This window comes from Phaenicophaeus curvirostris, chromosome 10 (assembly GCF_032191515.1).
Source record: "Phaenicophaeus curvirostris isolate KB17595 chromosome 10, BPBGC_Pcur_1.0, whole genome shotgun sequence".
In the NCBI taxonomy this organism is placed as follows: Eukaryota; Metazoa; Chordata; class Aves; order Cuculiformes; family Cuculidae; genus Phaenicophaeus; species Phaenicophaeus curvirostris.
The window spans coordinates 25,839,033-25,854,954 of NC_091401.1; the positions used below are offsets into that span (position 1 = coordinate 25,839,033).

Below are 15,922 nucleotides of genomic sequence, written 5' to 3' on the forward strand. Positions count from 1 at the left end.
CACTTGCTGAAGGGTAAGGACAAGAAAAAAGGTGGTTTTCTATTCCAGCCCATCACCGTGGGATGAAATGTTTAGACACTAAAGGGTTTGATACCACAGTGGCTTTTAAGTACTCAGGGCATTAAGAATTTGTGTGCATCTGAGGGACATGCAGATGCTTTTTCTCCATCCAGATGGGATGGAGCTGCCCTGGGTGGGCGGTTACCCTCATTCCCTCCCCATCCCGCTTCCTGAAGACCAGGGATGGTCTAAAGTGGCTCAATGTCCTTCCTGCAGCCCCCCCAGGCCATGGGGACAAGAGCTCCAAGGCAGCCCAGAGCCTGGTGTCAGCCTCCCCAGCCCTTCGTGCCGCAGCTCCCACCTCCCATTCAGCTTGTAGGGTAACGAGGCCATCAGGGTGATTCAGGGTGATCAATAATTTGTGGTAGTGTGTGAGCAGATGATAAAACAGAGCTGGTATTGAATAATAATAGATGGTTTTCCTATTTTCTTCTCCTTGCAGTCTCGCAATGTGCACCAAGCAAGAGAGATGCGTGTTAAGAATTATTTGGAGAAGAGGAGCCCGTAAAAGGGAGAGCATCATTACGGCCCTCGACACATCCATAATTCACTGAGTGCATTTCTGCTCTCCCCATCTCAGGAGGATGGGGCTGGACTGGAAGCCATTCAAACAGCACCAGACGTAGCCAGAGGTCTGCAGCGGCTCTTAGACAGGAGCATATAAATAGTCTAGCGCTTCCGCCTGGAGTAGGATTTGTGGCTCAGGGACTTCATATTTAATAGCTCTTGATGGAGTTTCCCATCCCTGACTAGAAGAGCATTTGTGGGAAGTCTTACTGCCCACACAGCTTGTTCTTACGGCAGATGGAAGGACCAGCAAACCCAGAGGTGCCAAGAAGCAGCTCCTACCAGGGCAATGTTCCTCTGCCCTGTCATGGGTGACGTAGGATCCTGGCATAGTTCACCAATTTGTGACAAATACATTTTTACACAGCTTTAATTTCAGTTTCTGTTAACAGTTTTGAGGTAAATCACAAGATTGCGCTAATCCCTCCCAGCGCTTTATCAACAGGCAGTTTAGCAAAGTGATTCAATGGAGTTTGTCACAAGTGAAACTGCTACTTAGGGGGAATTGAGACTGGTAAGGTTCACGTGAGACTTAGTGCAGGGCTCCTTATGTTGAATCACGCGCACACAAGCACGAAGACATGTGGAGAGGCACTGGAACAGGTTATCCAGAGCAGGGGTGGCTGCCCCATCCCTGGAGAGGTTCAAGGCCAGGTTGGATGGGGCTTGGAGCCCCTGATCCAGTGGGAGGTGTCCCTGCCCATGGCAGGGGTGGGGATGGATGCTTTTTAAGGTCCCATCCACCCCAAACCACTCTATCATTCTATAGAACACACAGAGGTTCGCCTATGACCATAACTGCGCTCTTCTTGAGCCTAATGAATTGCTGGTGCTGCACAAAAACCTTGGAGTGTTTGAGTTTCCAGCCCCTCATGAGGCAATAATACCGGAATAAGCTTCAGAATCCATTAGCCAGTTGCTGCATCAAATGCTCTTGGTGCCACAAGAGAGGCTCCGTCATTCAGCAGCCCCTTTCCAGAGAACAAGAACCTCTGGAGAGGCTCAGGTGGGGAAGGAGGCGCCCCCACCTCAGGAACAGGTCCCTCCTGCGTGGTGGGGCTGGGGCTCACCTGGCTGGGAGTGAAACGCTGGCACAGGTTTTGCAGAGAGGTGGGAGAAGCCTGGAAACGTTCCAGGCCAGGTTGGATGGGGCTTGGAGCCCCTGATCCAGGGGGAGGTGTCCCTGCCCATGGCAGGGGTGGAACTGGATGGGCTTTGAGGTCCCTTCCAACCCAACCCATTCTGTGACTCTGTGATTCTACAACTTGCCTGGTGTACGAGGAACCAGCTGCAGCATCTTATTTTGAAAGCTTTTTTGTTTAACATAAACAAAACCCCATCCTGGGGAGAGCAGGTAGCATCTGATACCAGAAACCGTAAATACTCACAACGCTTTTCCCTGCAAGAAGATGCGCCAAGGGTGACCTGCACCCAGGCTTGCAGGAATCTCTCATAAATACCATCTCTCAGCTTCTTGGCTGTCTCGGACCCAGGAGAGGGCAGCAGCAGCCCAGGCTGCAGCCTCAGCTGCCCTTTCCAAAGCTCCTTCAACTCCTAAGCTGCTCAGAGAAGGCTGAGAAAGAAAAGCAGCGGATGCAGGGAGCAAGCAGAAAGCCAAACCGCAGTGGGCAGTGGGCAACGACCTCTTGGGCTTCAAAATTTTTTGCTTTCAAGGTGCAAGTGGAAAGAAAATGGTCTTTCTTTGAAAACAAACTGGAGCACCAGGGCTTTCCGTAGCAGCCTTTCATGGTTTTGGTATCGGTGAACACCGTACGGGTGCTTTTTACAGCACCAGAAAAGGAGGTGGTGATGATGGGGGGATTAAAGGGGTTCCCTGTAGAGGCGGAAGGTAAGAGCAGGCAGCGTGTGTGCTTCATTCTGTTGCAGAGATGCTAAAAGCTCATGAGCTCCTGCTCTGGAGCTCTTGTGGCCTCGCTCAGAGAGCTTCGGGATAAAGAAACAGGCTTACAGCGCTCCACGGACACACCGGCTGCCTCCCCATCACTTCCCTGGAAGGGAAGGTTGGAAACAAGGGGAGTTTCTCCTTCTCCACCTTGGTCCTCTGAAAACAGGTTCACAACCGAACACCGTGAAACTCGTCGTGCTCATTTCCACTCGTAGCATCACCTTTTTAGGTCAGCATCTCCAACACAGCTGTGGCTCCGCTTTGCAGCCCAGCCAGCCTGGTACCACCCTCCTAGTTTTACCGGCTGAGATCACCAGGATGAGTCACGCAGCAGGTGAGTGGGAGGAGGACATCCTCATCCTCACAGCCACGCTGAGACCTACCCAACGCGGTACGGAGCCAACCTCGGTTTTGCAGCAGGACCTCCCATTTCTGCAGGTGCTGGTCTTCTCCACGGCACACGAGCTGCAACGTGTCCCTCTCCGGAGCTCGCAGTGTGGCTCCTTCTCAGGCAGGCTCGATTCATGCCTTTGATTGCTTTCTTCTTCTTTTTTTTTTTTCCTTTTGGTTCACACCCTCTGAAATCACAGCAAAGCGCAAAATTGTTGCTTACCAAAGCTGTTCTTCTGCAATGAGTCATTGAAGAAGGAGCCTTGTTGCTCTGCCAGGCACAGCCTGGTTGCTTCTCTAAATGGAACAAGAGAGCAGCTTGATGCTCCGTTTGGGTTTCAACCTGCCCGCACCCCAGGTGTTACCCAGGTTCCATCCAGAGCCTGGACAGAGTAATTCCTGCATCATTCCCACCTCTCTGGATGACCATCCCTTCTCCCCGAAAAGGCTATAAATTTGAGAGGGGCAGATTTAGACTGGATTTGAGGAGGAATTTCTTCATGATGAGGATGGGGAGGCCCAGGCTGCCCAGAGCAGGGGTGGCTGCCCCATCCCTGGAGCGGTTCAAGGCCAGGTTGGATGGGGCTTGGAGCCCCTGATCCAGTGGGAGATGTTGGAACTAGGTGATCTTTAAGGTCCCTTTGCACTCCTGCAAAATTGCTTTTTTACTCTTTTATTCAGAAAAACATTCAACCAAACTCAGTGCTGCCTCTTCTGCTTCCTCCCTGGTGGCTCTGGCGCAGAGGAGCGGCTGTGGAAGGAAGAAGCAGCAATAATGTCCTCACAGCTGATGCTGCGTCCGCACCGGCTCTTGGGAGACATCACAACAACCACAGCCAAATTTCTGGTCTAAATCTGTAGACCAGATTTATGCTCTACATGCTTTCTTGTTCCCTTTAGGTGATGTCTCCTGTCCTGGGTCTGCAAAGTCAATGGGAATGGTTTCTTCTTGGTGCCTGAGAAGAGCCAACCAACAGCATTAGGTATCTCACTGCAATTTAGAGCTTAGTTTCTTACCTTCGGATCTTGGACTTCTCCTTCCCATCATGCAAGGTTTTGGTATTCTTAAATCATTTCCAGAGACAGGAGTCAGAGAGGGGCCTTTTGGAGCCTTCTTTCATGTGTCTAGTGAGAGACCAAGAGTACGTGTGAAGCTAGATCTACTTTCCATGACTGCTCTCAGTTCCTTCTCTAGTCTGGATCTGACACAGACCCAAACCCCATTGCTTGGATGCCTCTTGGACCCCTCCACCCAGCTGTAAGCAGCTCACAGAGCACAGAGCCTTGGATTTTCTTTTTTTCATTCTTTTCTCTCCTCTGCAGAGACCCCTCCCAGCTGAATCCTGTGCTGGAACCCCTGGCTGGGATGCTGGGCACGTGGCTCTCAGACCTTCCCTACCACAAAACCCTTCCAGGACCCAGAAGAAGTGCACATCTCCTAGATTTAGCAGCTCACACTCAACTCCTTAGCCCAGAGCTCTGTTGGAAGCAGCGTTTGGATCAGAGCAGGTCTGGCTCCAGGGAGACTGGCTTCGCTTTTCTTTTTTTTTGCTTTTTAAGGCAATAAAGATTTCATCCGCTGGGTGAGAAGATGTGACAAGATCTGGCCCGATAACTTCATTTTTCTTTAAAACTGCTGATAGTTTCCAGCGTTGTCGAAACCTGTCTTAGGCTGCACGCCCGCAGGCAGCGGCGGCTCGCTAGCCTGCAAGCGTGCCTACACAGCTGAGCATTTCCAACTGAACTCAAACCTTCATCGGGGAAGGGATGGAAATGGACAGGATCAACGCTGCGATCATAATTTGGTGCCTGAGGCATTCTATGGGGAAAAATAGTGTGCAACAAGCAACGCAGGGTTGTATCAGAAACGTGTGGCCAGCAGGACCAGGGAAATGATTCTGCCCTTAAACTCTGTGCTGCTGAGGCTGCACCTTGAATCCTGGGTTTGGTTTTGGGCCGCTCACTCCAAGAAGGACATTGAGGGGCTGGAGCGTGTCCGGAGAAGGGAACGTAGCTGGGGAAGGGGCTGGAGAACAAGGGTTCTGAGAGGCAGCTGAGGGACCTGGGGCTGTTTAGCCTGGGGAAAAGAAGGCTGAGGGGAGACCTCATCTCTCTGTGCAGCTCCTGAAAGGAGGTTGTGGTGAGGTGGGTGCTGGGCTCTGCTCCCAAGTTGCAGGGGACAGGACAAGAGGGAATGGCCTCAAGCTCCACCAGGGGATGTTTAGATTGGAAATTATGAAAAATTTCTTCACAGAAAGGGTTATCAAGCCCTGGCAGAGGCTGCCCAGGGAGGTGGTGGAGTCACCATTCCTGGAGGTATTTAAACATGGGTAGATGAAGTGTTCAGGGATATGATTTAGCAGTGGACAGATACAATTGGAATTGGTGATCTCTAAGGTCTTTTACAACCCAATGATTCTATGAAGGGAACTGAGAAGTTGAGCTCTGTGGGCACCACAGGGACCTTACAGGGGCCCCAAAGCTGCCAGGGTGGCATCACCATGAAGAATAGCATCACCTGCTTGAGCAAATGCCATCAGCAGCAGTCCTTGAAAGCTCAGCGACGCTCCAGCTGGAATCTGGCACGCACTGTAGCAGGGAGCAGCCAAGAGACAGGCTGCAGAGGAGATGCCCTGCGTTCCTGCTGTGTGCTGCTTGTTGTGACAGAGCTGTCAGCCAGGAAGGGAATATTTTTAGCCTGGTTTCCAAAGGAAACAAAGCTCCAGCAACCATGCTCCGACTGTCAAATACCCCCTGCGACTTTGGATCAGTGGCTACTTTTCAAGACCTTTTCTTCTCCTACCCTAATTTCAGGACAAGAGGGAATGGCCTCAAGCTCAATCAGGGGAGGTTTAGGCTGGACATTAGGAAAAAATTTTTCACGGAAAGGGTGATTGGGCACTGGAACAGGCTGCCCAGGGAGGGGGTTGAGTCCCCTTCCCTGGAGGGGTTTAAGGGCCGGGTGGACGAGGTGCTGAGGGACATGGGTTAGTGATTGATGGGAATGGTTGGACTCGATGATCCGGTGGGTCTTTTCCAACCTGCTGATTCTGCGATTCTTGCTGGAGAAATACAGCTCCAAGACATCAAATACCCATAAGTGGCAGGAAAGGAGGTGACAGGGTAGAGGTAGAAGCCCCCATCCTCTCAAAATCATGGAGATGCTGCCACCTGACTGCCCAGCAGCAGCACCCTCAAATACCCTGCACACTAAAGAAGCCTTATGGATGTTCATCCCATGTTGGACTCAGGACAGTCCCACCACAATGTAGGACACCGGCTTTACCAGCTGCTGAGCTCACAGGTGGGGATGAACACCCTCCAGCACCGTCCTGCACCACCAGCTTGGCTCCTTCCCCTCCCACACCACAACTGGCTGGCCATGGATAGGAGGAGACACCCTTCGTGTACAGGCAAAGCCAAACAGGAGGAGTAATTCACCCCCGGGGAAGCCTCCAGTAGCTGAAGGCACCCAAATTTCTCCTCAACAGCGTATCTTTGCTGTGCTCCCCGTGCCCTGCCAGGTTTCCAAGTGAGCTAATTACAGCTTGCAGAGGCGCTTTGTGCCAGACCTGGGACGTCAGCCTCCAGGAGACTTTGATTTTCATAGAATCATGGAACGGTTTGGGTTGGAAGGGACCTCAAAGCCCATCCAGTCCCACCCCTGCCATGGGCAGGGACACCTCCCACTGGATCAGGGGCTCCAAGCCCCATCCAGCCTGGTCTTGAACACCTCCAGCTACCACTGCTCTGGGCAACCTGTTCCAGGGCCTTCCCACCCTCATAGTGAAGAATTTCTTCCTAACGTCTCATCGAAATCTTCCCGATTCCAATTTAAATCCATTCCCCCTCATCCTATCACTCCAGGACTCCATCACTTGTAAAAAGCCCCTCCCCAGCTTTCCTGGAGCCCCTTTCAGCACTGGAAGCTGCTCTAAGGTCTCCCCGCAGCCTTCTCTTCTCCAGGCTGAACAACCCCAACGTTTTCAGCCTGTCCTCATATAGGAGGTGCTCCAGCTTCATCGCCCTCTTTTGCAGGATTATTCTATCTTAGCTCACATAAGAAACACATTCTTTCCACTTTTGAGCTCTGAATATCTCAGTAATGGATAATTTCACTCAGTTTGCCACATGGCAGGACCTGGACAAGCCCCTTGGTCAAGGGGACAGGAGTTGGACTCGATGGTCCTTGTGGGTCCTTCCAACTCAGGACGTTCGATGATTCTACGAGATCTGTTCTGCTATTGCCTCCAACAAGAAACAGATGAAAAAGGCCAGTCTTCCCATTGAAAAAAAAACCCTAAAACACTGCAAAAAGAGAGTATTTGGGATAGAGTGCAGCTGCGGCACCAGGGGAAGGTCAGGCTGCCCAAGGGAGCTCCTCAGCCAGCTGCTCAAGAGACCGGGGAGCTCTGGAGTATCTAATAACTAACCCTGGCTACAAGCACAAGCTGTGACTTCTTTTCTACATATTTATTCCAACCCTGAAATATTATTCTCCTGTTGCCTAAAGCACTGCTGCATCCAGCCACGGAGATGGCTCTTTGAATCTGGCGTTCATCGTCAATGCACTATGAATGAACATGTATTTAAATAGAACAACACCTCCTCTGAGACAAGACCAGGCTAAGATCTGGGGAGTGTTTGAAGAACCACAGCATTTTTTTTTACCAAAAGTGGAGAATCAGCCACATCAAACCTGACACCGGTAGTGGCACCATCAATGCCCAGCGCCGAGAGAGTCCTCCTGACCCATGGATACAGATGTGCTGCAGGAGGAGCACTGTGATCATTGCTCTCTACTGCTCTTTTCAACATCATATGGAAAATTACTGGGCTGCTCTAAAGGATACACCCCTGCATCTATCAGTGGGTTCAACGTGCCCTTTCTGGCACGAGCACCTTCATGTCCAAAGCCCCACATTTCCAATACGGGAAACATTTCCTGGTTTCATATAGATTTTTACATTGTTTAGCTTTGTATTGGACTTTGGCTCTGGCCTCCACCAAGAAGCTCTGACAGACCTTAAAAAAAAAATCACAAATTTCAGAGTTCCTCAAACGTCTCTTGCAGTTTCCCACAACTGAGCGACAGGATTGTCTTGCGCTTCCCTCCTGCTCGCTCCCCTCACGCACAAGTCCCTGAGCCTTTGAAACCTTTGGCAGCTGGTTGAATTTCCAGGGCATTCACATGTTGCTCCTGGCCCTGGTCCCACCAGTGGCGGCTGCTCCGGGCTGGCAGCTCCAGCCTTGCTGCCAGCTCTGATTTGTGCTCACCAGCCCTGTTATTTCTTCTTTCAACCTGCGCTCACAGCCCAGAGGGCCAGTTGTGTCCTGGGCTGCATCCAGAGCCGTGGGGCCAGCAGGGAGGGAGGGGATCCTGCCCCTCTGCTCCGCTTTGAGAGACCCACCTGGAGCCCTGGGTCCAGCTCTGGAGTCCCCAACATAAGAAGGAGATGGAGCTGTTGGAACAGGTCCAGAGGAGACCACACAGATGATCCAAGGGCTGGAGCAGCTCTGCGATGAGGACAGGCTGGGAGAGTTGGGGTTGTTCAGCCTGGAGAAGAGAAGGTTGTGGGGAGACCTTACAGTGTCATTCCAGTACGTGAAGGGGCTCCAGGAAAGCCGCGGAGGGGCAATGGGTATAAACTGGAGAGGGGCAAGTTTAGACAAGACATAAGGAGGAATTTCTTCACCATGAGAGTGGTGAGGGACTAGAACAGGTAGCCCAGAGCAGGGGTGGCTGCCCCATCCCTGGAGGGGTTCAAGGCCAGGTTGGATGGGGCTTGGAGCCCCTGATCCAGTGGGAGGTGTCCCTGCCCGTGGCAGGGGTAGGACTGGATGGGCTTTGAGGTCTCTTCTAACCCAAACCATTCTATGACTCTATTGAGGCACTTGGCTCAATATTCAAATGAAAGGCAGCAGGATTAAATTCCACTTTTGAGATAATCCTCAACTCCATCTTCAAGGGAAGTGCAGCGCTGCCTCCAGCCCCGGCTGGTGCCTCCGTGCTGAATCACTCTGATCCGCACATAAATAAAGCTCTTCGGGAAAGGGCAAATGTTTTCTCAGCTGCTCTTCTTCCTTTCAAAAGAAGGGCTGATTGAAATTTTTATGTCTGCAGACATAAACATATGCAGTCAAAAAATGCTTCTTAGGAAGAAGCTATCTTCACAGGATGACTGGGGTTTGGAGAGCGCGTTGTGAATCCATGGGACACTCTTGGGTCACGTTGCTCTCCTTACAGCTTCTCCTTCTCCTTTCCCTCACTGCTATGCATTTCATGAACTCCTAAATGACTTAAGTAGCTGCGAGTGAATCTTAGCACGTTGTCAGTTCAGGCTCCTGCTGTCCCCAGGGCTTTGTTGCTGCTTGGCCCTGGAGCTGTGTTTGCCCTACGAGGCAGCAGATACAAAGAGCAGATATAAACACCCCCTTGGCACGACGAGCAGCAGTGATGCAAAGGGCTAAAGCCCTGAGGTGGGTGCCAAGCTGTCTACTCATAGCAGCAGCCGCTTGGCAAGTTGCTGAGCCCTTTCCCATCACCCGATGCTTGTATTCTCCTCCAGCTCCAGTTTTGAAACTAGAGCTGAAGCCTAAAACCGATGGGGCAACCTCCCTGCCAGCTCAGGACTGAACGCTCCCAGCTCTCCTCCGCTCTGGAAACTGTTAGGAACTAGGCTTGAGCATTCACCTTCACAACTACAACATTTTCCAACCTAAGAGGGCAGGTTCAGGCCAGCCTGAATCACAGAATCATCAGGTTGGAAGAGACCCACTGGATCATCAAGTCCAACCATTCCTATCAAACACTAACCCATGTCCCTCAGCACCTCGTCCACCCGTCCCTTAAACCCCTCCAGGGAAGGGGACTCAACCCCCTCCCTGGGCAGCCTCTGCCAGTGCCCAATGACCCTTTCCCTGAAAAATTTTTTCCTGATGTCCAGCCTGACCCTCCCCTGGTGGAGCTTGAGGCCATTCCCTCTCGTCCTGTCCCCTGCCACTTGGGAGAAGAGGGATCTTTGTGCATCAGCCTCCAGCCAGTCTCGAGTCGGTCCCCTTGGGGGCCAGGCTGTCCTGTCTAGCTCGGACACTGGTCCCCATCTGCAGCAGTGATGCTACCCCGACTTTTACCTCCCCTTCCACAGCCCTCACAGCATGAGGCATAAAACTATTCCACAGCCGCTCGCTGAGGCAGAAGTTAAAGGATTTAACAGACTCATCCCAGTCAGCTGGTCCAAGCAGCTTCCTTGCTCCGTTCAGTCACCACCCCTCCAGAAAACCTCCGGGCTCTGAATGCAGAATCAAAGTAACACAGGGCACTCTACAAGATTTTTTTCTTCATGAACCTGCTTAAATTGAAGCAAAACTGCTGTGCAGGTTTCCCAGTCTTCCCTGATGTGCTGCAGGGTTTGGGAGGGATGTCTTATAATTCAGATCCAGATTTATTGTTTGTAATAAGATACAGCCCTAGCTTCATAGAAACGTAGAATGGTTTGGGTTGGAAGGGACACTGAAGCCCATCCAGTCCCACCCCTGCCATTGATATTCTGCAAAACACCATGGGCAGGGACACCTCCCACTGGATCAGGGGCTCCAACCCCATCCAACCTGGCCTTGAACCCCTCCAGGGATGGGGCAGCCACCCCTGCTCTGGGCAACCTGCACCACTGCCTCCTCACCATCATAGTGAAGATTTTTTTCCTAATGTCTCACCTAACTCTTCCCCCTTCCAATTTAAAGCCATTCCCCCTCATCCTGTCACTCCAGACCCTCGAAAAAAGCCCCCCCTCAGCTTTCCTGCATCCCCTTTCAGCCCTGGAAGCTGCCCTAAGGTCTCCTTGGAGCCTTCTCTTCTCCACTTGAACAATCTCAACCTTTGGGGTCGTTTTCTCCCTTTCAAATGCCAGTTGTGCTTTATCCTTTCCCCAGTCCTGCAAAACACATCCTGTCAGCCCCAATAAAAGGGAAAACAGGCCAGGCTGTGGGGCTGCTGGTACAACGCTGCTCGTGATAGTGCCCAACCCCAAGGGAGCATCACCAGCTTCGGGAAGGGCTGGCTCCTCCGGGAGAGAAAACAACCTGCTGGGACCGATGGCCTCGGAGGTCAGACAGCTCTCCTGGGAGCTGGGGCAGCGAGCTTGCTCTTCAGGCGTTGAGGGAGAAAGCCTGAGAGCAGAGTCAAGGGGTTTCACCAGAAGAAGCTGGCCAGGCTTGGGCAGAGCAGCCTCCTGGCTGAGGAACTGAGAGCCAAGTGTCCTCTAGCAGCTAACCAGGGATTTAATGGTTCTTTTGAAGTGCCAAGGAGATCAAAACATAAGTCTGTTGAGGGGGAGAGGGAGCGTTAATCCCCTTTTTAGATTACCAGAAAATCCAGGCTCGTTTGTGGTGGGAAACAGGAACAAACTGTCCCCACGGCAGCCACCGCGCAGTTCAAGTCACACCAAAAGGTGACACCCTGATGCTGAGAGGCATTCCAGTTCAACTTTAGGGTGACTTTATGTTCCGTGGGCTGCATCAGAGCATCATGAGAGTGGATCAGCGCTGCAGGGACCAGCTACGAGACCTCCAGCTCCTGCTCCATGCACGAGAGGCAAGATCTAGCCGGGGAGCATCTTGTGCTGCAGGACAGAGCGAGCAGGGCCTGATCCTGCCAAGCAGCCAGTCCTGCCTCCCACCAGATCAGTGGCAGCGAAGACCCCTCCCAGAGTCCTCCAAAGGCCAAACCAGTTGCCCTTTAGTTGACTGAAGGAGACTCAAGATCGAGCCCAGCGCAAGTTACGTTCCAGCAGGGGATGGGGATGTTCTGGAGGTGGAGAACACATCTTGTCTTGCTGAAATGCAGATCTTAACAAGACCTTAACACGTTTAAAACTGGGCACTGAGCTCTCCAGTGCTCTTTTTCTGAGCTTAGCTTCATAATTCAGTATTTGATACAAGCAGAGATGCATCATCAAGTCTTCCTGCAGTGATGGAGAAGACCAGCTCTGGTGATCCCTGCTGGTCTATGGGCAGAGAAAAAGAGGTGAAGTTTTTGCTGAGCTAAAGCCCTGAAACAGGCTTGTAAGGAAGCTGAAAATTCCCTTCCCAGCACTTTTTTTTTTTTTTCCTGTGGGAAGGGAAGCTTTTCTTCATCTGAGCTTGCCTGGAGATGGACTGCGTGCCGTGCGATTGACCCAGGAGCATTTCCATTTCCCACAGCCTCTGCTTGAACACTCCAGGTCCCGGGTGACGGTGTAAAGTTCAAGCAGGGTTCGCTCTGTTTAGCTGTTCTGGGGTCTCACAATCCCAGTGGGTCAAAATGTTTAAAGTTAGAGGTTACAGGCTTTTCTGAGGGAGTATTTAGGCTCCATCTGTCAAACTCTTGCATAGAGGAAACGTATAGACCCTGCCAGCAGCACATTAAATGACTGTTTTCTTGCCTTTAATTTAGTAGCGTGCATTGTTTTCATGTTGCCCTAAGAGGATAATTAATCTGTGGCAAATTTATGCCTATAACAATTCAAACTACTAGATTTAAAGAAAACAACAACAGCAAAGAAATTCTCATCATGCACTGATGAGAGCCACATCAAGAAGGCTCTTGGCAAAGCTGCTGCAATGCCTTAGGGGCTTGATCTTTTCAGAAAAGGGCTTGAAACCTGCTTTATACTCAGTCTAATTGTGCTTGCAGACATTAAAAGGAAAACGGTAAAAAAAAAATAGGCAGAGCTTTTACTCAGGGTCTAAATGAGTTTGAAAATGAGGAAGTTTGCCAGGAAACCCACTGTTGCTCCCCAAAGCTGTTGTTCCACACTGCAGTGCAGCAGAGCGATGCAAGGCTGAGAAACTAAGGGTTTCACCTCATGAGGTTCAACAAGGCCAAGTGCAAGGTCCTGCAGCTGGGTCGGGGCAATCTGGGGTTTCAATCCAGGCTGGGGGATGACGTGATTGGGAGCAGCCCTGAGGAGAAGGACTTGGGGTGCTGGGGGAGGAGAAGCTCAACATGAGCCAGCAACGTGTGCTCACAGCCCAGAAACCAACCGTGTCCTGGGCTGCACCCAGAGCCGTGGGAGCAGCAGGGAGGGAGGGGATCCTGCCCCTCTGCTCCGCTCTAGAGACCCACCTGGAGCCCTGGGTCCAGTTCTGGAATCCTCAACATAAGGAGGAGATGGAGCTGTTGGAGCGAGTCCAGAGGAGGCTGCGAAGATGATGCGAGGGCTGGAGAACCTCTGCTATGAGGTCAGGCTGAGAGAGTTGGGGTTGTTCAGCCTGGAAGAGAAGACTCCAAGGAGAACTTATAGAGACCTTCCAGTACCTGAAGGGGCTCCAGGAGAGCCGGGGAGGGACTTTGTAGAAAGGCTTGTAGTGATAGGATGAGGGATAATAGGTATAAACTGGAGAGGGGCAGATTTAGATGAGACATAAGGAGGAATTTCTTCACCGTGAGAGTGGGGAGGCATTGGAACAAGTTTCCCAGAGCAGGGGTGGCTGCCCCATCCCTGGAGGTGTTCAAGGCCAGGCTGGATGGGGCTTTGGGCAGCCTGATCTGGTAGGAGGTGTCCCTGCCCATGGGAGAGGGGTTGGAGCCTGATGATCTTTAAGGTCCCTTCCAACCCTCTATGATTCTATGATTCACAGATTGTTTTTTTTCAGGAGAAGCAGCAGTGCAGGAACACAAGTGACACCTGCTGTGAGACTGAGGTGACTTTAGTCTCTCCAGGTGCTTTGAAACAGGTGAACCTACTGGCAGTGTTTGGCAAGGGAGAGGCATAAGTGAGGCTGTGGTTGAAGCAAAGTCACCTCTAGGACATGATAAGCACTGCTCAAATGCTTTCCATTGAAACACCCAAGCTGAGATGGCTTTTCTGTTCCTTACCTTTTTGATAAAGCCAGTATTTCCACTGACTGAACTTGGGTCTCTTACAAAGAAGCCGAGAATGAAAACGGCACCAGGAGAATGATAAACCCTACTGGAACAAGTTCTTGTGACCAAAGGAGTGCTGAAGCTCATTGGGAACACCGAGGGAAAAAAAAACCTGTGAGATGGATGTCTTGGGGCGTTCAGTTCATGGTGCTGGAAGATGAACAACAGACAGACTTTCAAATAATATTATCAAACTCAGTACTTAGATTCTTGGCTTTCTTTAACAGCTAAAATGTAAGACACAGTCCTGTTATTGCAGGAGTGAGAAGGGTGGAATCATAGAATCACAGAATAGTTTGGGTTGGAAGGGACCTTGAAGATCATTGAGTTCCAACCCTCCTGCCATGGGCAGGGACACCTCCCACTGGATCAGGGGCTCCAAGCCCCATCCAACCTGGCCTTGAACCCCTCCAGGGATGGGGCAGTCACCCCTGCTCTGGGCGACCTGGGCCAGGGCTTCACCACTCTCATTGTGAAGAAATTCCTCCTTATGTCTAGTAGTAAAAGGACCATCCCAGTTTAACACTAAGCACATGCCGAGCAGCACACTCTGTGTACACAAACACAACAAGAAAGGCAAAAGCCAGAAGTCCAAAACCTCTTTGTGGGGAGCTCCACCACCTCTTCATTATCAGCAGCTTCCAGACTGAGTCTCTGCCTGCCTGCCTGTGTAACCCCCTTCCCACCCACACACATTCCTTTCCTGCAATGCTGCTTTATTTGGCTTAGGATCCTTTCTGTTAAAGCCACTTAATTGGTGCATTTAACTCTTTGTGTTCCTTTTCATTTACTAAAAATAGCAGTCATAGCCTTAAATATTACATTCCAAAAAAACATTGAAATTGAGAATCATAGTTGGAAAAGACCTTTGAGATCATCGAGTCCAACCGTCCCTGTCCACGACTAAACCAGATCCCTGAGGACCTCATCCACCCGTCTGTGAAACCCCTCCAGGGATGGGGACTCCACCACCCCCTGGGCAGCCTCTGCCAGTGGAAGCTCTTGCCAGTCCCAGTTTCGACTGTGCCGACCCCATTAACTCACACACACTTTATAAAACACCAGGCACGTTAAGGCAAGCTGGACTTTACGAGGTGTGAAGCTGTCCAAGCCAAAGTCTGCACACAACCAGGGTATTTCCAGAAATCCAAAGGGTACTTTTCCATAAGCTCTTTTAAGCCAACACAGCTGCATCCCCTCCAATGACCTGCGCTGCTTTTGCTCCATCTATTGCAAACCAGTGGGGATCCTCTCCGTGCTGCTCAAAGCATCATCGGTTTAATTCACCATGTGTGCTCTACCTGGGCTAAGTTTCCATAGCCAGATCCATCAGGAAAATAAGGAAGATAATACCAAGTTGAAGAGGTGTCAGCAAAACCCCCAATGCTGATGTCAAGAGAATATATATCACATAATCTATTTGACTCAATGATCCAGTGGGTCTTTTCCAACCTGGTGATTCTATGATATATATATATTCTTTTGGTAATCTGGTCTTATTTGAAGAACTACCGCAAGCACCAAACACACAAAAATGCACCAACCTCAGGGCACCACCAGCTTTGTTACTATAACCCCTCCGACTTTTAATACCGTAGCCAAAGCCCCACCAAGACACTATCAAAGGCAGCAGGCAGCTTCAGTAGAGCAGAGGAGGCTTTCTCCTCCTCAGGGAGTGTTTTTGGTGGGGGGTTAGGAGTGGGAGAGGTTGTCTAGAGGGGTTTGGTCCACAGGAATTACTTTAGTACTGAAAAATGGGAAGAACAGGAAGAACATGGGTGTGTTGAAGCAAGTCCAGAGGAGGTCACGGAGATGATCTGAGGGCTGGAGCCCCTCTGCTGTGAGGACAGGCTGAGAGTTGGGGTTGTTCAGCCTGGAGAAGAGAAGGCTGGGGGGAGACCTTAGAGCAGCTTCCAGTGAGGTCCCTTCCAACCCAAACCATTCCATGATTCTATGAAATAGCAGCAGACGGAGCTGGTGGAGCACCCTTCCTTGGGGTGCGGTGCTGCAGGCGACACTGAACCTGCTGATACATCCAGGCATCAGCAGAAGAAACAGTAAAGGCCCTCTACACACAGGGGAGGGAAAGCAGG

At 51.1% G+C, this 15,922-nt stretch overlaps 1 long non-coding RNA gene across 1 annotated transcript; it reads right to left on the reverse strand.

The window, feature by feature from the left end:
* Positions 1-2,000: 2,000 nt before the first annotated feature.
* On the reverse strand, positions 2,001-8,409 carry LOC138724772 (uncharacterized). The gene is made up of 3 exons (XR_011338103.1): positions 8,335-8,409; positions 3,941-4,048; positions 2,001-3,111 (listed from the first exon to the last, which is right to left on the reverse strand). It is a non-coding gene; the product is annotated as an uncharacterized lncRNA (long non-coding RNA).
* Positions 8,410-15,922: the final 7,513 nt, after the last annotated feature.